This window comes from Panthera leo, chromosome A3 (assembly GCF_018350215.1).
Source record: "Panthera leo isolate Ple1 chromosome A3, P.leo_Ple1_pat1.1, whole genome shotgun sequence".
NCBI lineage: Eukaryota > Metazoa > Chordata > Mammalia > Carnivora > Felidae > Panthera > Panthera leo.
In genome coordinates, this window is record NC_056681.1 from 120389824 (window position 1) to 120412928 (window position 23105).

The 23105-nt window shown below is 36.8% G+C and overlaps 1 protein-coding gene across 15 annotated transcripts in view; it reads right to left on the reverse strand.

Annotated features, from left to right (window-relative positions):
* Positions 1-23105, reverse strand: part of NCOA1 (nuclear receptor coactivator 1) — a 222125-nt gene that overhangs the window by 146375 nt on the left and 52645 nt on the right. For 12 of the 15 annotated variants that reach the window (XM_042933544.1, XM_042933531.1, XM_042933532.1 and 9 more), the window contains one exon: positions 19930-20849. The exons of 2 other annotated variants lie outside the window; for them this stretch is intronic. The gene's annotated coding sequence lies outside the window, so the exon portion shown is untranslated. The remainder of the gene's footprint in view (positions 1-19929; positions 20850-23105) is intronic. One more of the 15 variants, XM_042933539.1, reaches the window with a different exon arrangement.

The following is a 23105-nucleotide window of genomic DNA, read 5'->3' on the forward strand; positions in this document are numbered from 1 at the left end:
TAGGCAAATAATACTAGTGTTAAGGTTTTATAAATCATCTTTGGAATAAGTCAAAAGGATGCTAATATCCGCTCTTATAGTACAGTTTCCAACGTAGATCTTTTGTGGAAACTTCTCTTAGGATTTCTCTTGTCTAATATAGGTCCCCAGGGAACCAGCAAGAAAAAATTCAATGATGGTTTTCTGATGCAATAAAGGGAGAGGCCTTTTAGGAAAATAATGACTCTGCCCGATTATGATGGCAATATCCCTATCAGGAATATAAAAGTAAAACAGCTGTAATTTCTGGTGGAGTTTTTTTTGTCTTTTTAGTTAAATCATATCTTCTTAAGGAATTTTCTCATTAGATTGTGAAGTCATAAATTGTCTTTTTCTTATAAATTATAAATTAGTTTGTTCAGTTCACAACTGAAAAACTTTTAAAATACATTTATGTAACCTACTTACAACAACACAGATTCCGAATTCTTCAATGTTCTGCTTACAAATTACTCAGAGACTGTGAATATACACTGTGAATAGGGACTGTGTTTACTTGAATAATTGTACATTTACCTGGGAATGAAACAAATATCTAGAATTTAATCCATAATCATCCTTACGAACTGGATTTATATTCTAGATTCTTACTTCTGTTTATCAAAAGAATGGTACACTTACTAAAAATTGCAAAGATATCAGTAGCAGAGTTAAATAAGAATTTAGAATTAATGCTCTTCTCCCCTTTGAGCTGTTTCTTTAGTTTTCTAAGTCCTACTTAAAGATACGTTGGACAAGACCTTACAGAGGAGGCTTCATATGTGAATGCGTGACAACAGGTAATTAGTCAAAACACCAGGCTTTTACTCCCCAAATTTGCCATTAACCTGCTTTTTGATATTTGGTGTATATGACAACTTCTCAGAGACTCAGTTTTTGCCATGTGTAAAATAAGGATGTTGGAGCAGATGATCTCCAAGGTCACTTTCAATTAAAATACTTATGTAAGCCTACATTTATGTGAGTATACAAATGAGTAAGAAAATGAGAGTAAGTCCACACGAGACTATGGACACAGGTATGTATGCAGGAATAAAAAATGGCAAAGAAATGTTCAAAACAAACAAAAAACCCAGTCCACAATGTTTACATCTAAAGTTTCCTTTCACAGTTTAGGTTGGGACCTATGATTAAAAAGGGCCCAGAAAGCCCACCACTTTCATCCAAATCCCTAAAACCCTCTTTTCATGCCACTACTATTCTAATGTCCACAAGGAGTAGAACCTAAGACTGTGCTTTCCTCCCTATATAACCATTCCTGGATCTGGTCCAAATGAACTAATCCAGTCCATCTAGATCAGGGGTTGGCAAACTTTTCTGTCAAGAACCAGACAGTACATACTTTAGGTTTTGCAAGCTATATGGTCTCTGCAGCCACCACTCAACTCTGCCTTCAGAGTGCAAATGCAGCCATAGACTATACAAACTAGTATGGTGTCTGTGTTCTAATAAATCTTTATTTATAAAAAACAGGCTGCAGGCAGGATTTGGCCCATAGGCTGTAGTTTGCCAACATCTGGTCTAGATCACACCAAGAAACAAGAATGTGTAAACCATCCTGATGGTAAGGTGGCAGAGTTTCAGAATATAAAGGCAATACAAAGAAAATAACTAGAAGTCATTTTAAAATTTAAAAGAATCCTTCCAGCCTTCTATAAAAGAGAGCATGATAGAGTAGAAAGTACCTATGTGGTACTTTCAATGCATACTAGATGCTTCATAAATACAGATTTCCTCTCCTTTCTCAACAGTGTCATCCCTCAAGACAGTTATTTGCTGCCTAGCCTTTCTTTTAGAAATCTCCTATTCGGGCCCTCTGATAAAAGCTGGCCCTTGATTCTTCTTGATCCTGGCAAACATGCTCCTGATACCACTGTATCAAGGTTTTAGTGCTCCTTCATTCCCGCCCCCACCCCACCCCCGCCCCCATTAATCTAAACCTGCAACTTCACAACCTTCTCCATCTGAACCTCAAATCCCAGTATTGGCTATCACTCATAATGGCCCAGAGAAGGTGGTATGGACAAAGAAAAGAGAAAGAGGACAGAGAAAAAGTAGGTTCAGGTGGATAGAGGAGTGACAGCATTACCTCTCTTTCCAGACCGAAAAGGAGCCAGGTGCTAACTTACTGTTAATTTAAATGAAAATGTTGTCTACTCTAATGAGAACAAAGAACATTGCCCTTTATGCAGAGTACTCCCTAATGAAAGAACTCAGTCCTAACAAGAGTGGAAAAAAACCACAGTAAGCTTTATTCTTACGCTTTTATCTAGATCATTCTGCCTCCAGCTGTGAAGCTGACTGATGTTTTTAAAGCTCTAAGGAGCCTCTACTAGTAACCATGGTTACTGCTTCAAAACAGTACAAAAAAAGGAGGGGATAGCAATTTGAGGAGAAAAACAGTTTTCTTGATTTTCATGAAATGAAGCTATAATAACGAGAGAGAGAGAGAGAGAGAGAGAGAGAGAGAGAGAGAGGTGAAGGCTGGGCAAGGGCCTCAAGACTATCAGTTCTCCACAGAGCGGCTGAGGTACTTGATCCCTCAGCTTCACAGGTCTAGAACCTCAATGGGTCATTTTACCTTATCCAAGAGTGATCCATAAGCTAATTTTATCATCTACAATGGCAATATCATATAAATTCAACTAATAATCTGGCCAAGAATTCTATTCTTGTCATTTCCAGCAGAAGCTTTCTTGGAAAAAACCACAGGACAAGGTTGCTTAGAAGTATATGAATCAGCCTAACAAGCTACCTAGGGTTTTCACAGAAAGCTGCCCAAGTAATTCTTCTCAATATTTGTTAGTCCAAAGGTTTCCATCAAATATTCCTCTTTTCAAGCCCCTTAGCAACTTTCTCAGTTATTTAATGACTCATTCATATACAGTGCCTGCCGTGTTTCAGGCACTGTAAAAGACACCGGGTACATCAAAATAAAGAAAATAGACACAACTCATGCCTTTATGGAGCTTACAATCTAATGGAGAAACATTAAACACACAATTACAAGCCTGGCACACTACAGGGATTAAAGCCCCTTCAAAAGCTAAAGGTCTTTCACATCTACAAGCTACAGATGAAAAATATTCCAAATAGTTATAATGGAAGCTACCTTTATTGAGCCACCACTCGGTGCCAAGCAGTGTGCTAAGAGTTAGGGGTTAGTGTGCTTTGTCTCATATAGATCTCAGAACAATCTATAAGAAAAGGTACAATTATTCCTAGTTTGCAGAGAAGGAAACTGATGCACAGAAGGTCAGATAACCTGCCTATATCTGATTCCAGAACCTGTGCTTTTTCTTAACCACAACCACATATCCAGATGCCACTATTAAGATTTACTCAAGAGTTCTAAATTCTTGCTCCATTTCAACAATTAACTGACTGTGTGCTTAAGTCAGGTCATTTCTCCTTTGGCCATTTCACAACATGAGACTGAGTTAGATGATATCAAGGTGTTCCTAGCTTTTAAATTCTATACCTTTATGAGTATATTACTTATTTTTTCCATATCAGAAGTTTATAGCTATCGTATTTTGTATATCATGTGGAATAATTTAGGCAATTATCTCAATTTGAACAACTCATTAATTAATCATTCCACAAATAATCGCTGGTCACCTTTGTGCCAGTTACTCTTCTAGGTATTAGAAATACAGTAGGTAATAAGCAAAACAGTAAAACATCTCTGCCTTTGTGGCACTTGTAATTTAGTGGGGAGAGAGAGACAATAAATAAAACAAATAGGTAAACAGTACAGTATATTAGAATATGGTAAGTACTGTGGAGAAAAATAAATCAGGTAAGGAGTTTGCTGATGGCCCACACCTATTACGAGCAGGAATAGGTCAGTCACTAAGGCAAATAAAGACAAACAGCACCTAAGCCCTTGCCCTTGAGCTCACAACACTCTAGTAAATGCAAATATGAGAAATCCGAGAAAAGAGAAGTAAAGTAGTATGGGAACACATAGGACACAGCCACAAGGCAGAAGGAACTGAAGTGCAAGTTGGATTTTGCACCCTTAGACACACACAACAACAACAACAACAATAACAAACTCAAAAAGAAAATGAACCATGTAAAAAAAATATGAGACCTATATTCTAAAGCCACATTTCAAAATTTTACAAAACACTGTTGATAAATATTTCAAGAAGATACAAAAAAATAGAAACACAGACTATTTTCCTATTTGGGAAAATTATTAAGACACAAACTGATCCCAAAATTACAGGCTTCATACAAATCAAAAATAAAAACTAAAATATGTCTCAGAAACATAACAATAAGAATCTATAACTAAAAGGGCAAAAGGGTAAATATGCAAGAAAAACCAAAGAAATTTTTAAAAAGAAGAATAATGAGGGTAGATACACCCTAAATGATTATGAAAACAGTTATTAATATACTTTTCCTATTTGCTTTTCCTTCTACTGGCTTCCCTACCATTCTATAATAGCATCCCTGCAATTGGAGAAGTTTAGGAATATAAAGAGAAAGAAATATTTAATATTCACCTTCCGAATTAAAAATAAAAGGGTTTTGCAGTAAGATAAAAACCTTGAAAGTCTAATTTTCCCAAAGAAAACATAATTTTGACACTAATATTTTCTAACCAAGCCTAAAAGACTCAGATAATAGTTTTTTCCACATTCTAGAGCAGATATTCCTTCTGTTCATGACAGAGAGAACGTACGGCTTGTTACCTATGGTAGAAAGAAGATAAAACTGGGGTGCCTGGGCGGCTCAGTCGGTTAAGCGTCCGACTTTGGCTCAGGTCATGATCTCGCGGTTCATGGGTTCGAGCCCTGCATCAGGCTCTGTGCTGACGGCTCAGAGCTCAGAGCCTGGGGCCTGCTTCGGATTCTGTGTCTCCCTCTCTCTATGCTCCTCCCCCACTTGCGTTCTGTCTCTCTCTCAAAAATAAATAAACATTAGGAAAAAAAAAGAAAGAGGATAAAACCTAGAGAAAGTGTGAATTAAAGTCTCAAATTCCTAATTCTGGCCAAAGGATTGTGGGATAAAAAAAGTGAGATAGAGACAGGAGAAGCGAGTGAGTAGACCACCAATATTCTCATTACTCTCTCCTCACAGAAACTGCAAAAGGAAGACAATGAGGCTGCAAAAGGAAGGCAATGTTTGATGGAGTAAGGAAATCTGAGAGTTAGAACGGCTTCTGCTCTCCTTCCTGCTGAGACTATGCAAAGTGCCTGCCTTCCAGAGCATCCCCCCACCAGACACTCACCACCAACCTCTCACCTCCCCTCTGCACATACCTGGCACAAGCTGATGTGATAACCACTTCAAAAATATGGACAGAAGCACTAGCAGACTAAGGAATGGTGTGGGATCTGCTCTGGAGTCTCCCTTTTCTATGCACCATAGAAGACACTGGGAAAGCACTGGAAGGCACCATGAGCTCTTAAGTACTACAGGAGAGGTAATTTAAGATGCTGGAAGGTGAGTTTTCCAGAACAGGTCACTGTGATTAGGAGCTAAGTGACGCCATAGTAGAGGCCTGGAAAACAGACCATCTGGCTAGGGGGCCAATGGGAAGCTCTAGCCAGGCCTCAGGTTATCTGTGACACCTGGGAAGGTGGCCAACGCATCCCAGGAACCAAGAGAACAGATCTCAAGTAACATTCGTTGTCAGCTTTGGCCACATCTGAAGAACACCTAAGGACAGAGCTCTGGTGGCACCAAAGTAGTCACAACTCCAGGGATGAGCACAACCACTGACCCTAAAGGAGACATGAGAGAGGAACCAGAGAAGACAGCACATGGCCCGCAGGTCCTGACATCCCCGCACCACTACAAGGTCACACAAGCCACAGACATCCGACCCATAAGTCTGGATTTCCAGTGTGGGAAGGTGTGAGAGAAGAGATGATATCTGAATGACTAGTATCCAAAGAGAGACTGAAATATCCTAAGAGACAAATGTCAATTACTGGATAAGACCTAGTTTACCAGATTGGAGTAAGGCTGGTACTCTTCCTTTAGTTATCCAGTGACCAGGGTCCATCAAAATGAAAAGATGAGTTATAGAAAAATAAAGAAGCTACATTTTCTTTGGACACCTGAGTATGAATAAATTATAATATAGCTACAGACTTTATGATGTTTATTTCATGTGAGAATTCAAAATACCTTTTGGCACATTACAAACCAACATCGCTTTAAAAGTAACAGTGGCTTTCCAGTTCAAGATAGCAACCTGAGCCCATTCATCTAGCTCTTCCCTGTCTTAGATATCTCATGTCAGGAGAGCCTACAAGTATAAGCAGGCCCCAAAACAACTGACTGAAGAACCACCAAAGATGACCAGACCAGTACAGCTTTGATGGTATACAGTAAACACTAGTCAGCATTTACTTTAAGTCTAAAGTCTTTGTCAGAGGGTTTGTAGTGTGAACTTTGAGATGGAGATAACAGCAGGCAAGGGGTAACCTTGGATGGGGGCGGGGGAGGGGGGTGGTGGGGAGGACAACTCAGAACTAATCAGAACTCTCCCTGCAGATAAATTCTTTCCCTATAGCTGAAATTGAGGGAGGGACAGGTCCCTACTTGTTAGCCTCCTCTCTGCAATTGCATGATAAAGAAAAAGGGAACTCTGCCTCCCATGGATCACAGCAAGTGGGAAGCAGACCTGCAGAGTCCTGTGGTCAGTGATGATATTCAGTGGAGAAGACGATATTCAGTGGAGAAGTAAAGAAGAACATTGACCTTTATAGAATTACACCAGTTACCAAGATGTAACCAGCATCAGAATCAACTAAGCGTTTAGGTGCCCCACCCCAGATTTACTGAATCAGATTTTTGTGAGGCCAGGAATCTGCATTTAAACTGCTCCCCAAGAGGCTTATATATATATATAAGCCATATATATATACATATATATATATATGTATATATATATATATATATATATATATATATATATATATATATTCATTCAAGTGGGCAACCATGGATTTAGACGTTCATTTGAAAATACTATAAAGAAGAACAGCCAAGATTTACCAGCTACTTAATAAAAACTAAGACGGCACTAAGGTGAAAAAGCAAGGGCACAATGAACCAAAGGAAAGAGAGTAAGGCAACAAAAAGAAAGAAAAGGCCTTTAATTTTAGCTGTATCAACAGAGAGATTCAAGAAGTCAATATATCCATAAAACAAAGCAAAACAAAAATCTGTTCATAAAATGCAGTAATCGAGGAACAAGAAAGAGTTTTTAGAAAAATAAAAAATACTTTCAAAATGAAATAACTTGACTTGCAGTGAAGGCCAAGATGTAGAAAGCCCATTCACTAGAGCCGATTTCTCCCACAGAATACAACTAAAAGCTCGGGAGAGAATACTAAAACCAACTACCTGAAGACTCTAAAAAGTAAACCAATAGCAGGACCACTAGGAAGGGAAGTCAAAACTTGAAGAACATTCAACAGGATGGTAAGTTTAATCTTTAAAAACAAAAACAAACAAACAAAAAAAAACACCTTTATTTACCACTTTGACATGAGGGTGGGCAGAGTCACAGAATTATGCTTCAGGCAAACACAGCAAAAACTCCAAGAGAAACCCCCTCTTTCTTGCTGGAGTAAAAGGGGCATCTGCCGAGCTGGGAAGTATATGTGGGCTGGGGTTGGGAGGTAGTTCCCAGTTCCTTTTTTTTTCCCCCTCTGCCCTGAAGCCAGCCCATGTCACAGAGCTATACCTCAGAGGCAGGACACTTAAAAGCCTAAGGAGAAAACCTGTCCATCTGTCCTAAGGAACTAGAAAAAGGAACCAGGGCACTATGAAGAGTAGGGGGAGCATCCTCACGATGTACTTTTCTTTTTCCCTTACTACTTCAACCCAGGGGGCCCCGATGGGGCACGACTGTATAACAGTAGAGGGGGGAGGCACTAAGACTCAGAGAAGGAAACCCCAGCTTTCTAGTGAGAACCAGGAAAAAACTCCTGAAGCCAGAGAACATGAGGGAAGTCCCCAAGAGTACAGGGACAGAGATTTCCTGATTCCTCTGAGAGTGCATATGTATTGAAGAAACATAGAAAAGTACAGCAAAGGCTGGAGGAAATGAACAATGATACTACATGACTGACCATGAAGATATAATAATACAGTGATACCAATTTTTCCCCATATGTATCTTTAACTTCACGCAATTCTAATCAAAATCCTTCAAATCCTTATTTTTTTAACTTGATGAATATATTCTAAAATTAATCTGTAAGAATGAAAACCAAAAGTAAGCAAGACAAACATTTTTGAAAGACAAGAGAAACTTTAAAGCTATAATAATATTAAAACAGAATAATTATGTAATGATACAGAATAAGATCAAAGGAATATTAGTACAGACAAATATGTGTATATATGGGAAACTTACATATGATAAAGGCAGACTCTTAACACTGGGTAAGGAAAGAAACATTCAATAAATGCTATCGGAACTCATTACCTATCTTAGGAGAAGACAGTTAGATTCCTACATAATATCATTTATAAAAAAAAAATCCCCAAAAGATCAGTTACACAAAAAATATTGAAAGACAAAAGAGCAATAATCAATAAAAATATGACCAAAAAAGTCAAATAATTATAACCTCCAATTATTAATATTTTTTAATTTAAAAAGCCTATGAATATATGTGTTTCTCTGCATTCACTTGAGTGTAGCAAATCTCTGGGTATTTCTACACTAAAAAAAGAAAAGAAGAAATTAGAGGAAATGGTAATTAGAGGAAATCCGAATGCTTATTTTAAAACTTCCACACATAAAAGGAAATCACAAAATTAAAAGGCAAATAAAAAGGGTAAAAGTATTTCCAAAAAATACAATGAAGTTAATATTCTTAACATACTAAAAATTTATACATAATGATCTAAAAACTGGTAAGTCTCTGAGAGTTAAGTGGAAAGAGGATCCTTAAACACAAAGAAATAAGTTAAATATCATCGTGCACATATCAATTTAGCAAATGCTGGGGGTGGGAGAACACTCAATGTGATAATGTGACGAAATAGGCATGCTTATTTGTGGTCAGTGAGGAAAAGGTGACAGGATCTTATTAGGCAGCAATATGACAGTAAGTAGCAAGAACCTTAGAAAATGTTGATGCTCTCTCAACAAATTATTACAATTTTGGAGTCTTGAATTCTAGACTCACATTTGACAGCTATGTGATACTAGGCAAGTCACATAGCATTGTGAGCAGCAGTCTCTTCATCGTAAAATATGAACACAAGCCACTAATTCCCAAAGTTGCTGTTGTGATATGTTAAAAAGTAACAAAGCATGTCAAATGTCTTAAAAACTACAGAGCAGAGGGTTGACCCAAGATCTGCAAACGCTGGGGAAATTTAGAAGATCCTTAAAACACCCTGACTGAACATGTGTGAGTGTTTGTGAAAAGGGGCCGCATACAGCTTTTAAGCAGACCCTCCAAGGGGTTCCTGATCCAAAGGAAAGTTGAAAACTGCTACAAGCAAAGAGCAAATTCAAAGTGAAAATATTCTTCCCAGTGTCCAGCTTGTGCCTGGTACATTTGTGGCTCAAATCAAGAATTCACTATAAAAATCCAGGTAGTATTTAAAATAATATTAAACTTATCCCATTTATTTCTAAAACCCTCAGAGTAGTATTTTGTGATTTCTTAGCATATTAATTCATTCTGAAGTAGGTGTAAAAGGAACCTGAAATTAGGAAAACAATAGGACACTCAGTTGTATCTACCTGGATCTATCACATCAAAGTAATGCAATCTACTTTAGAAAATGGGGCAGTATGGGGCACCCGGTGGCTCAGTTGGTTAAGCGATCGACTCTTGATTTCAGCTCAGGTCATGATCTCACATTTGTGAGTTCAAGCCCCGTGTTGGGCTCTGTGCTGACAGTGTGGACCCTGCTTGAAATTCTCTCTCTCTCTGCCCCTCCCCACCCCTCTTAAAATAAATACATAAACTTGAAAAAGAAAAATGGGGCAGTAAGTAAATTTAACATATTTAAAGTATTATGCTTAATTCACTAAGATATGAATAATTAATACATAAACCATGCAGAGATAATTCTCTTGAAGCAAACAAAAACTAGAGATTTTTATGTGTATATTTTTAATAAAATGAGATATAGAAAATTATCATTCCTCCAAAATAATTAAGACTAAAAGATTAATTCTAAAACTTCCATTTCTAGATGATGAACCACTGTCATTAAAAAAAAATTTGTGGGGGGGGCACCTGGGTGGCTCAGTTGGTTGGGTGTCCAACTTCGGCTCAGGTCATGATCTCACAATTTGTGGGTTAGAGCCCCACGTCGGGCTGCATGCTGACAGCTCAGAGCCTGGAGCCTGCTTCCGAGTCTGTGTCTCTCTCTCTGCCCCTCCCCTGCTCATGCTCTGTCTCTCTCTCTCTCTCTCAAAAATAAAATAAAAACATTTAAAAAAAAATTTTTTAAGCCCTAAATGTAAGCCATAGTGATAAAATTCTACCCACTCAAGCATATGGCAAATAGACTAAAAGGGAATTTTAACTACAATGAAAACTAAACAGTTAAGAGTTAAAAGTACTTAAAGACTTCCACTTCTGGGAAGGTGGAAAAGATGCATTTTTCCCTATTCCCCTCGCAAAAATAAAACTAAAAGTCTTGTACATCATATATAACAAACATAAGAAGACTTTAAAGGTGGAGAGAAGGCAGACAAGGTAGGGACCTCAGGGTCCAAGGAAAACGAAATGGTAGTGAGTTGTATGGGTTTTCTTTAATGCCTTAAATATCTCAGACTTGGAGCTGAAGAAGCTGGCAACCTGGAAATACCAGCAGACCCAGACCTCTCAAAAAACCAAGCAAACAAACAAATAAAATGAAATCCTGTTCTCCCTAGCCAAAAGATCAGAAAAAGGCCAGTCTAGACAAAAGCTGTTATACCCAGACAAATATCACATAAACAGACAAAAAACTGTGGACTCACCATGACCAGCAAAGGGGGGAGCCTAGACTTCCACCCTTGCCAAGCTATAACAGGGCATCCCACACTACCCACCACAGTCATGTCACAGAAAGCCAGTTGGGAGGCCAGGTGATAATGAGACCTCCTTCCCCATGGTGTTAACCAAGACCACATGGAGAACTTGGACATTCACCTGGAGTAACAAAATGCCTCTCTCCCTCTCTATGACAGGCTGGTATCAGAAGAGGCCTAGTGGAGTCAGGCCTATCAACACTGCCCAAGAGAAAATCGACCTCCCCTGTGGAGACCATGAGGGGAGTAGTACTGAGGCATTCTTAACCCTCCAGTCAGGGAAACGTCACTGGAGGCCAGAACTCCCATCCCTGACCAACAGCAATGAGGTACTCCTGCTAACTTGAGAGTGAACAGAGGCAGAGTGAGGTACATGAACTTCTTTCCGCACTGTGCGGTAATGTGGCAAAGTACTCCTCTCCTTCTCACGCTAAAGCTGTGCCAGAGGAAGCCAGCTAAATCAGAATGTTTAGATAAAATCCAGAGTCTCAAAACATAATACTTAAAATGTCCAGGTATCAATGAAAATCACTGGTCACACCAAGAACCAGGAATATCTCAAACTGAGTGAAAAAAGACAACCCAGAGGTGTCAATACCGTGATGACAGAGATGTTAAGATTAGCTGAAAAGGGTTTTTAGCAGCCAACATAAAGATGTCTCAGGGAAAAATTACATACATGCCTAAAACAAACAAACAATTAAAAAAAATAGAAAGTCTTAGCAAGGAAAGAAAAATATAAGGAAGAAACAAATGGAAATTTCAGAACTGAAAAATATAGTAAATAAAATAAAAGACTTAATGGTTGAATATAACAGAATGGAAAGGACAGAGGGAAGAATCACTCAACTGGAAGACAGAACAAAAGAAACTACCCAATCTGAACACAGAGAGAAAATACTGAAAATAAATTAACAGAACCGTAGGGACCTGTGGAATATAATAAAAGATTTATCTTTCATATCATCAGACTCCCAAAAAGAAGAAAGAGGGCGGGGCTGAGAAGTATTCTTAAAAATTAAAAGCTGAAAACCTCTAAGCTTGGCCAAACAAATAAACTTATGAATTCAAGAAGCTAAGTGAATCCTAAACAGGTTAAGCCCAAAGCAATCCACAAACAAGACACATCAACACATCACAGTTAAACTTCTGAAAATTAAAGACAAAACATAATGAAACCAGTGAGAGAGAAAAAATGATGCTTTATCTAAAAATGATGTTTTACAGGGAAAAAATAATTCAAATGACAGATTTCTCATCTGAAACATAAGGGATAAAGGAAGTGGCACAACATTTGTCACTGAAGTCCACACCTGATCATCTGTGTTTCTGTATCTGTTTTTCTCTTGTTCATGACTCTTGGCATGCCTGAAATCTAGGGACTGAATGTCAGTTATTGTGTAATAAAAATTGTAGAGACTGTGAATGCTACTCTTCTTCAATAGAAGATTTTCTTTAGTTTCTGGTCAGCAATGGGAGCTAATCCAATGAGCTAATTTGAAGACAGTTTTCTTTCTTTTTTTTTTTAAAATTTTTTAATGCTTATTTTTTTTTTTTTAATTTTTTTTTTCAACGTTTTTTATTTATTTTTGGGACAGAGAGAGACAGAGCATGAACGGGGGAGGGGCAGAGAGAGAGGGAGACACAGAATCGGAAACAGGCTCCAGGCTCCGAGCCATCAGCCCAGAGCCTGACACGGGGCTCGAACTCACGGACCGCGAGATCGTGACCTGGCTGAAGTCGGACGCTTAACCGACTGCGCCACCCAGGCGCCCCAATGCTTATTTTTGAGAGAGAGACAGAAAGAGAAAGAGAGAGAGCACGAGTAGGGTAGGGGCAGAGAGAGAGAGAGAGAGAGACAGAATCTGAAGCAGGCTCCAGGCTCCGAGCTGTCAGCACAGAACCCGACAGGGGGCTTGAACTCACAAACTGCGAGATCATGACCTGAGCAGGAGTCGGACACTTAATCGACTGAGCCACCCAGGTGCCCCGAGGCCAGTTTTTAATCACATTCAGACCTGGTCTACTTATCTGGTTCACCCTTATTGCTAGGATATAGTGATTCACAGATCTCAACTGAAAGCCTAGGATATTTACCCAGATTCATCTATCTCTATAGTACCATAAGACCGCTGAAAATTCTGCTTAGCCTCTTAGCCTCTCAGCAGCTACTTTCTGCTCTATTTTTCTGCCTATTAGCTTGTGCTTACTAATCTGCAACAATTTCTAGGGGCAACATGGTTCAGACTTTTGGGCTCACTTCTCTATGCTTATAGTCTCTTTGGGTCTTGGTCACTCAAGCTGTAGATGTCCTGGTAACCCTGAACTCAAAGTCTCTCCACCCCTGTAAGACTGTCAAAAGCTCTCTTCAATTTCTGTTTCTTAGCATCCACTATATGTTCAGCTTTCCTGTCTCTTGGTGGGGTCACGTATGAAATAGTGAAAACTCACCTAGAGAAAATTTATGTTCCTTTTCCCACTGATAAAATTCAAAAATCCCAATATACAAATTCCTTGCAAGTTAGGAACAAAAGAAAAACTTCCCTACTTTGTTAAAGTTAGGGGAAAAAGGGAATCTAGGGTGGCTCAGTTGGTTAAGCGTCTGACTCTTGGTTTCGGCTTAGGTCAGGATCTCACAGCTCGTGAGATTGAGCCCCACGTTGGGTCCTGCACTGACAGCGTGGAGCCTGCTTGGGATCTTCTCTCTCCCTCTCCCTCTCTAACCCTCCCCCATTCTTGCCCTCTCTCTCAAAATAAATAAATAATAATTTTTTTTTTAAGTTAGGGGGAAAAAAAACAACTCTCCTTTGTTAAAACCTAATAGACACCAATGGTAAACATTACATATACTTAGCAATAAAATAATAGATGTATTCTCATGTATATTAAGAACATGATAATAATGAGGGAAATCACATGTACTATTCAACACAATACTAGAAGACTCATCTAATTCAATAAATCAAGGAAAAGAAAACAAAACATATTCATTCTGGAAAGGAAAAGACTCCTAAAATGTTATCTGCATATAATATGAAAACCTATCCTTATAAAACTCAAACAGAATAGGGTGAATCACTACTAGAATTCATAGGAGTGCTCAGTATGATGTCAAGAAATAACAGACAGATCCCTGTCCTTGTAGAAATTACATTCCAGGGTTGGGGAGAGGGTAAGGAAAACAGGTAATAACAACAAACAAAATATGTAGTTAAATTATCAACTCTGTTACAAGGTCATAAATGTTATGAAAATGTAATGGAAAACAGGGTAAGAGGAAATCAGAACTGGGAACAGGAAGACTACAATTAAAAAAAACAAAAAACAAAACACAGAATCACTCCATACCAAAAGAAACAAAAATAAAAATCACCTAGGAATAAAAAAACTGTAAATATGTGTAAGGTCTTTAAATAGAAAGCTAACTTTCCAAAAGAGCAAAACTTTCAAGTATAAATGGAGAAACAGTCAACATACATAAGAAAAATATTAATTCTCCCCTAATTGATCTATAAATCCAAACAATATCCTAGCAAAATTTTTTATGTCTCTTATGAAGTAGGTTTGAAATACAAAGAAAGTATAAGTATATACGCATCAATATAAATGTAAACAAAGACCATTATGCAAAACAACAAAGCAGTGTTATTTGTCCTACTAGACATCAAAAACTATTTTAACAATACAGTAATTGGAAGTAGGTGGTAATGGTATATAAATACAAAAATAGACCAATGGAACAGAATACCAACTGCAGAAACAGCACCTGTAAATATGGAATGTTAGAATATATATGTGGTATTAGCAGGAAGACAGTCTATTCAATAAATGCTGCCAGGACAAATGGCAAACTATTTAAATAAAAGTAAATAAGATACATCCCACACCATCAAAAAGTTTTTTTAAAAAGTCAGAAAAGTCAGAAATAAAATAGCTAAATGTGAAAATTAAGTCTCAAGTTATTAGAAAAAGAGCTGGGGCCAGGGGAGAACTAGGCATTTGTTTAATGGATGTAAAATTTCAGTGTTGTGTACACTTGAAATTGATATTATACTGAATGTTAACTAACTGAAATTTAAATTAAAAAAAAGTTTTAGTTTTGCAAAATTAAAGAGTTCTGGAGATCAGCTACACAACAAGAATATAGTTAACACTACTGAACTGCACACTTAAAAATAGTTAAGATATACATTTTATGTTATATGTTTTTTATAATTGACAAAAGTGTTAAGTGAATATTTTTATGGCTGTGAGGAAAGAAACATTTCTCAAACTAAAAAGTAGACATAAATCATAAAGGAAAAGACAGATAAATCTTGATGATAATAGTTCACACGTATGTGAAGTGATGCTTCAAATACTAATGATGGGGATATATATTGAAACAACAGTTTTGGAAGACAATCTGGCAGTATCTTCCAAATTAGAAATGCATATGTTATTACCATGTGCCTCCTTATATTAGATGACAACACTGTCTATAAAATAGTCTTGACAAAAAGAAATCAAACCTGAAACTCATCAAGCATCCATACCCAACTAAAAATTTATAGGAAATACAGAGGACAAAAAAACAAGTTAAACAATGTCATGGCATGCAATACAAGAGCCACAGTGTGAAAAAATTTTCATGACAAACAGCCCAATCTCTTCAATCAATATACTGTAAGAATTTTAAAAACAGAAAAAAAAAATGGAGACAGCAAAAGAAAAGGGAGTCGGGGAGAAGGAGAGAATAATAGAGACAGAAAGAGGGAAAGAAGGAGAGGGAGAAAAAGGAGAAAACTATTTAAAATAGTTTAAATAAGTTTTAAAAAGAGACTTTTTAAAAAATGTCATATCAACCAATCATTGTGATCCTTATTAGGATTCCAATTCAAACGAGTAAAATAATAAAAATATACGAATAATAAAAATATACAAAAAAACCAAAATGTTATTGACATTAAAACAATTCAAATTTTGAACACTGAATATTTAATAATGTCAAAGAATTATCATTCTAAAATATGATAATGGTATTGTGATTATTTTTTTCTAAAAAAGAGAAACAACTTATCTTTTCTAGAAATATATGAAATATTTACAGATCAAATGACATGGTACCTAGATTTGCTTCAAAATATGAGAGGGGTGGGGTGCCTGGGTGGCTCAGTCAGTTGAGCGTCTGACTTCGGCTCAGGTCATGATCTCGTGGTCTGGAGTTCGAGCCCCACGTTGGGCTCTGTGCTAACAGTTCAGAGCCTGGAGCCTGCTTTGGATTCTCTGTTCCTTCTCTCTCTCTGTTCCTCTGCTACTCATGCTCTGTCTCTCTTTCTCTCTCTCAAAAATAAATAAACATTAAATTTAAAAAAAATATGAGAAGGGACGGGGCACCTGGGTGGCTCAGTTGGTTAAGTGTCTGACTTCGACTCAGGCCATGATATCATGGTTCATGGGTTGGGGCCCCATGGGTTGGGGCCTGGAATCTGCTTCGCATTCTTTGTCTCCCTCTCTCTCTGCTTCTCCCCTGCTTGCACTCCATCTCTCTCTCTCTCAAGAATAAAATAAAAATTAAAAAAATACATATGAGAAGGGAGAAAGTAAGCGAAGAGTACAGATACACAAGATAGGTCAAGGATTGATCATTGTTGAAAGTGAACAGGAATTCATTATTCTATTTGTCCACTTTGGCATATGTTTGAAATTTTCCAAATAACACATTTTAAAAATGCATACACCATATGACTCAGCAATTCCACTCTCTTTATCTTGAAGGAACTCTCGTGTAGGTGCAGGGGAACTCACATGGAAGAATAATTCTGTCTTCATTGTTATTAGTTTTAAAAAATTATACAACAATCTGTAGTAAAAACCTTGATGATCCAAATAAAAGTAGCCATGATACAAAAACAATGTAGAAAGTAAAAAACTGACAACAAAACACAGATCTAAATATGTTGTAGAATGTAAAAATCATAATGCTAAACTATATAAATACACCATTTATGAAAAATATTCCACAATACTATATATTCCCTACAAGTATGTATGTGTATATATGTGTGTATTTAAATCAGTGTATATGTGTACATATTTATGTACAGACATAAATATAAATAGACTAAAATTTGAAATAGACACCAAATGTTTAACAATGGCTACTTATGAAGAGAATGAGCGAGAACAAGGGCTGTGGGAATGCTCCAGATGGACTTTAGTTTTTTATATGTCTTGCTAGTATTTCAAAAATTTCTGTAGATAAAATTTATTTTTAAAACAGAACATTAACTCACCGTTTTGCTATCTCTTTGCAAATCAGTCAAAAAAGTTTGACTTCTGTCCAGAAACAGGACCAAGAAATATCTCCCAGAAAATTAACTATACAACGTATATTCTTCTCTATATTAAAAATAACGAGATTACAGATAAGAATGCATCAATTTGGGAAAAAAATATTAGGTTTACCAGGTGAAACTGCCAATATTCTGCCATTTTTACCTTCAAAAATGGCAATTTCATGAGGTTTGATGTAAGAGATTTTTTCTTTTATTTATTTATTTCTAGAGGAGATTTTCTTTTTTTTTTTTTAAGTTTATTTATTTATTTTGAGAGAGACGGTGGGGGAGGGGCAGAGAGGGAGAGAGAGAATCCCAAACAGGTTCCACACTGTCAATGCAGAACCTGACACAGGGATCAAACCCATGAACCATGAGATCATGACCTAAGCCAAAGTCAAGAGTCAGACTCTTAACTGACTCAGCCACCCAGGCACTTCAACATAAGAGATTTTCTAATAGCAACGCTATTACTGCAGGAAATTCTTTATATATTTTCATATAATATATTCCTGAAAATTTGTAAGAAAGATAAAATGTGTGAAAAGATAAAATAAGTTGCTATTAGAAAGTTAAAAAACACATGCCTTAATTTCACCAGACCAGTTATCAACAATATAATTACAACATTTCTATATTTTCTTCAAATTCTGCCCTCTTACTTAACACACACTGTTGGATTAATACACTTTAATCTGACAAGGATCTGACTAAAGCCAAAGATTTGTTATTTTCATGATGGTCTTAACTAATATTCATTTTATAAGCATACTTATAATTATCACTGTTAACTGATTTTCCACTCATTTTTAAAAAATAGGAACAAGTATAAAAATAATCCAAAGACTGCATAAATAGTTTTTCTAAAGATGGCAACACTTTTGAAACCAAAATATTGGACAGACACAGCTACACAATTATCATGTTAGTTGGTTACTAAGTCTTGTTTATTCCTAAGGAAAGCAGGGTATAATGTGCAAAAATACAGGTCATATAAAAAAGTCAAAAAGTATAGAAACAAAGGATTGCTTGTACTTATAATGACTCTTATCATCACAATAATCCTAACACCATAAACAGACTTCAAGAACTGGGACTTTACAAATATTTGTGGGAAAGATGCAAGAAATGCCTTATTTTCTATTCTGCCTCTTAGATCTTCAGTCTATCAATTCACTCTCCACATTGAATATTAAAAGTATTTCAAAAATTTCTTTTAAAAATGACCCAATCAGGTTATTCCTCTGCTTAAAATCCATTAAGTCCTACAAGGAACAAATGATGTGGCTCCTCTCTACTTCTTCATACCTCTATCATTTTTGCTACTGCTCTCTGTGCTCTAGTTCTGCAGTCTTTTTTTTTTTTTTTAACTTTAGCTTCACTTTTTAAAAATTATATTTTGTAAATTGTCACACAGTAATTTTTTTTGTGTGTACAGGTCTCTGAATTTTAGTATACATATAGAACCACACAACCACCAACACAAGCAGAAGACAGAGAGCCCCATTTCCGTGCCCCTCCCCACCCCCACGCCTTCCTACAACACCTAAACCCTAACTGGTCTAATCAGAATGACTTTGTCTTTTTGTCATGTAAGAAAATGCCATATAAATGGAACCACATAGTATGTAATCTTTTGAGACTGGCTTTTTTCCACCTAGCACAATGTCTCAGAGATTCATCCAGGTTGTTACATGTATCATTAATTTATTTCTTTTTATTGGTGAGTAGTAACCCACTGTATGGATATACCACATTTTTTATCTTTTCACCCAACAGGAAAACATTCAGTCTGTTTCCCGTGTTTATTGATTATGAATTAAGCTGCTGTAAGCATTTGTGTACAGATTTGTATGTCAAATTAAGTTTTTTTCCTCTAAGATAAATACCCAGAAGGTGACTACTGAGTCATAAGGTAATATGTTTTAAACTGGTTTCCAGCACATAAACCTCACCAGTGATAGTAACGTTGATATTGTACTCTGTGATACAGTGTAAAGAAATGGGCGACTCACTTCTTGTGCTGTTCTTTCCAAAACACCATAGCCTAAATCTAACCATAAGAAAAACATCAGACAAATCCAGTGGAAGGACATTCTACAAAATATCTAACCAGTACTATTCAAAAGTGTCAATGCTACCAAAAAGAAGAAAAAATCTAACAAATTGTCACAAACCAGAGGAGATTAAAGAAACATGAGAGTTAAATAAAATGTGGGATCCTAATCTGGAAAAGAAAAAGGATATTAGAAACAGAAAAATTGGTACAATATTAATAAAATCTGGAGCTTAGCTAAAAGTAATGTACCAATATTGGTTTCTTGGTTTTGAAAAATACACCATGGTTTTTAATAAGATGTTAATATTACAGGAAAGAGAGGCACATGGGCATCCTGTATTATCTTGGCAACTTTTCTTTATTTCCACACTGACATCTTTTAGTATCTTCAATATGTTATAGGTCCTTTCTTACTTAAAGGCCTTTAGATATGCTGGTTCTATCTGCCAGCACATTCTTCTTCCCCCACGTAGTCACTTCTAACTCACCTTTCAGAATTCAGCTTAAATGTCACATTCTCCTCAGGGGAAATCTTTCCATCATGATGGTCAAAAGGGGTTTCATGAGAAAAGGAAAAAAAATCAAGATATATTAGTTCAAAAAGGCTTCCAATTACCAACTCAGCAAGAATCAAGGACTACTGACGGCCTTAAAAACCTATCAGAATTTCCTAAGCTTTGCCATACCACTGTGTATATTTGTCATGACCACCATCCCTTCTCTACCTCTTCCTCCTACCCTTCTCATATGCTTAGCTGTAAAACCCTAAAGCAAAAAGGGAAAGTGTATTTGTCATCTGGGTAGAAAGAAAGGATATCCAATGCCCTGGATAGTAGGCATTGGAGAGAGAGGATTCTCTAAGGAACAGAAGCAAGTGGATGAACTTCCTAGGGCCTAGAACAAGAAGGAAGCTCACTTCCTAGGGGCCTAGAACAAGAAGTTCAACAACAAAAAGGTCTACCCCCAACAAAAAAAACTAAGGCAGTATTGAGAAACAGGCCAATCTTTGTATTAAGCAATCAATTTAAAGAACTGGTGGGGAGGGAGGAGTGAAGACTTCTTTTAAAGGGCCTCTTCCCTTAAAGTGTTATGTAGCTGACAGAAATGATTTCAAAACAGAGTGGGGGCGGGGGAGAGGAGGAGGAGGAGGAGGAGAATGAGCAGCAGCAGCAGTGGCAGCGCGGCGGCAGCAAAACTAATATTTTCTGAGCATTTGTTGTAAGCCAGGGACTGGGTTGGATACTTTACCTACATGTTCTCATGTAGTCTTTCAAAAAAAAGTCTACAAAGTAGACATTGTAATTTCTACTTTAGAGAGAAAGAAATTGAATTTATACAGCTAAGACTGGTTCTGTTTCCGCTTTATTCTTATTCTCCCCGATTCGTTTTTATAATAATTAAATTCATTCTGAAAAAAAAAAAACAAACAAACAATAAAGCCATATATGAAAACTTCAACCTAAATGAGAAAAGACAATTACAAGACACCAGTACTGACATGACAAAGATATCTGAATTATCTAACAGGGATTTTAAAGCAGGTATCAGTAAAATGAACGAATAAGCAATTACAAACAGTACTGAAACAAATGCGAAAACAGCAAATTTCAGCAAAGAAACAGAAGATACAAAGAAGAACCAAATGGAAATTTTAGAACTGAAGGATACAACAGCCAAAACTGAGAGCAGAAAAACAGAAGAAAGAATCAGTGGACTTAAACATCAATTGATACAAAGTATCTGGTCTCAGGGCGCCTGGGTGGCTCAGCCGGTTAAGCGGCCGACTTCGGCTCAGGTCATGATCTCACGGTCCGTGAGTTCGAGCCCGGAGTCAGGCTCTGTGCTGACAGCTCAGAGCCTGGAGCCTGTTTCAGATTCTGTGTCTTCCTCTCTCTGACCCTCCCCCGTTCATGCTCTGTCTCTGTCTCAAAAATAAATAAACGTTAAAAAAAATTTTTTTTTTAAAAAGAAAGTATCTGGTCTAAATAATAGAAAGATAATAGGTTGACAAAAATTAATGAAGCATCAGAGACCTATGGAACAACTACATAAGTTCTAACATTCATGTCATCAAAGTCCCAGAAGGAGAGGAGAAAGAGTGTGCACTGTAAGATTACTTGAAGAAATAATGGCTGACAATTTCTCAAATGTGGTGAAAATCATAACTAACAAATCCAGGAAGCTTATTAGCCAACTATAAACAGGTTAAACCTAAAGACATCCAGACACAGACACATAAAAATTTCTGAAAACTAAACACAAAGAAAAAATCTTGCAAGTGGCCAGAGAGAAACAGTACATTTGCATATGGAGGAACACGAGTTAGAATGACAGCAGATTTCTCATCAGAAAACATGGCGGTCAGGATTCCTTTACATTAAGAAAAAAAGATTATCAGCCAATATTGCGTGTGCTTTTCAACTCACATTTCAATTTTAGATAGAATTAACTGAATTTCTGCTACAAAAATTGAGAAAAGTATACTCATAACTCCCACATCTCAATTTATTTCATTTTGTTTAAGTTTCAACATTTATATTCTACCTTACAATTGCATAATCAATTACATACATATAATTACATATGCAATTTCCACAGGTATCCAGTCTTCATTCTAATCTTAAGTGAGTTCAGTGTCTGTCATATTTAAAAAACACAATCAACAAGCTTGATACTATGGCTAATTTCTCATTCTGGCTTCACTTGGCTCCCCCTACCTAAAATGACAACTCTTCCCTACCACTCTCTTCTTTAACTTCTGTCATACCACTTAATCGCCTGAAATTAACTATGAGTTTTTTTTCTTTATTATCTGTCTTCTTCCTCCACTAAAATGTAAGTGCCATGAAAGCATGGACTTTCATTCTGCTAAATGCTATATGCTTGTCCTTTTGTTGGGACATTCAGTTTGACAATGGAAAGTTGAAAGTCTTTTCTTTAGAAAGCCAGTATCTATATACCAGCTATAAATTTGGGGGAAAAATGTGATTTCACAGACAATTTTCAAATCAACATCACTTAGATAAAATTTATATGCAATAAAACACGACTAATTTAAGTGGGAATTAATTTTAACAAAAGAAAACACCTATGTCACTACCACAATCAAGATTTAGAACATTTCCAGCATCCCATAACTCTTTGCAGTCTACACAATTTTTACTTTAATAGGTTAAGGTATCTTAAATGAATTCTATGAGAAATGATTTGATATAATAACAAAGCTTTTTTCTACAGCCACCAATTAAAGGATCAAAATGCTTATTTATATTTAATGAGAAGAAGGAAAGAAAATTGTTATACACCCCTTCATGCTGCACTCCCTACATCTAAGAACATACCTTTCGCTCTTCTCCAGGGTGTGTGGGTCTATCCACCATTCAATTCCCAGCTCATGTCACCTTCTCTGCAAAGCTCTAACTCTCCTCTCCTCCTGTCCCTTTTCCAAGTTAATCTCTATGTTCCCATGGCACATTATTATTACCCATATGTCAGTATTTGTTACAGTTTATAAACAATTGTTAGTCCATTAAAGAACGAACTATATATTACACACACACACACCCAATATCTGGCATGCAGAGTAGACAGTACATACTCAAATAAATAATCTTAAGATTTGGGTAAAATATCACCTACTCAGCAAAGCCCTTTTCCAACTCAA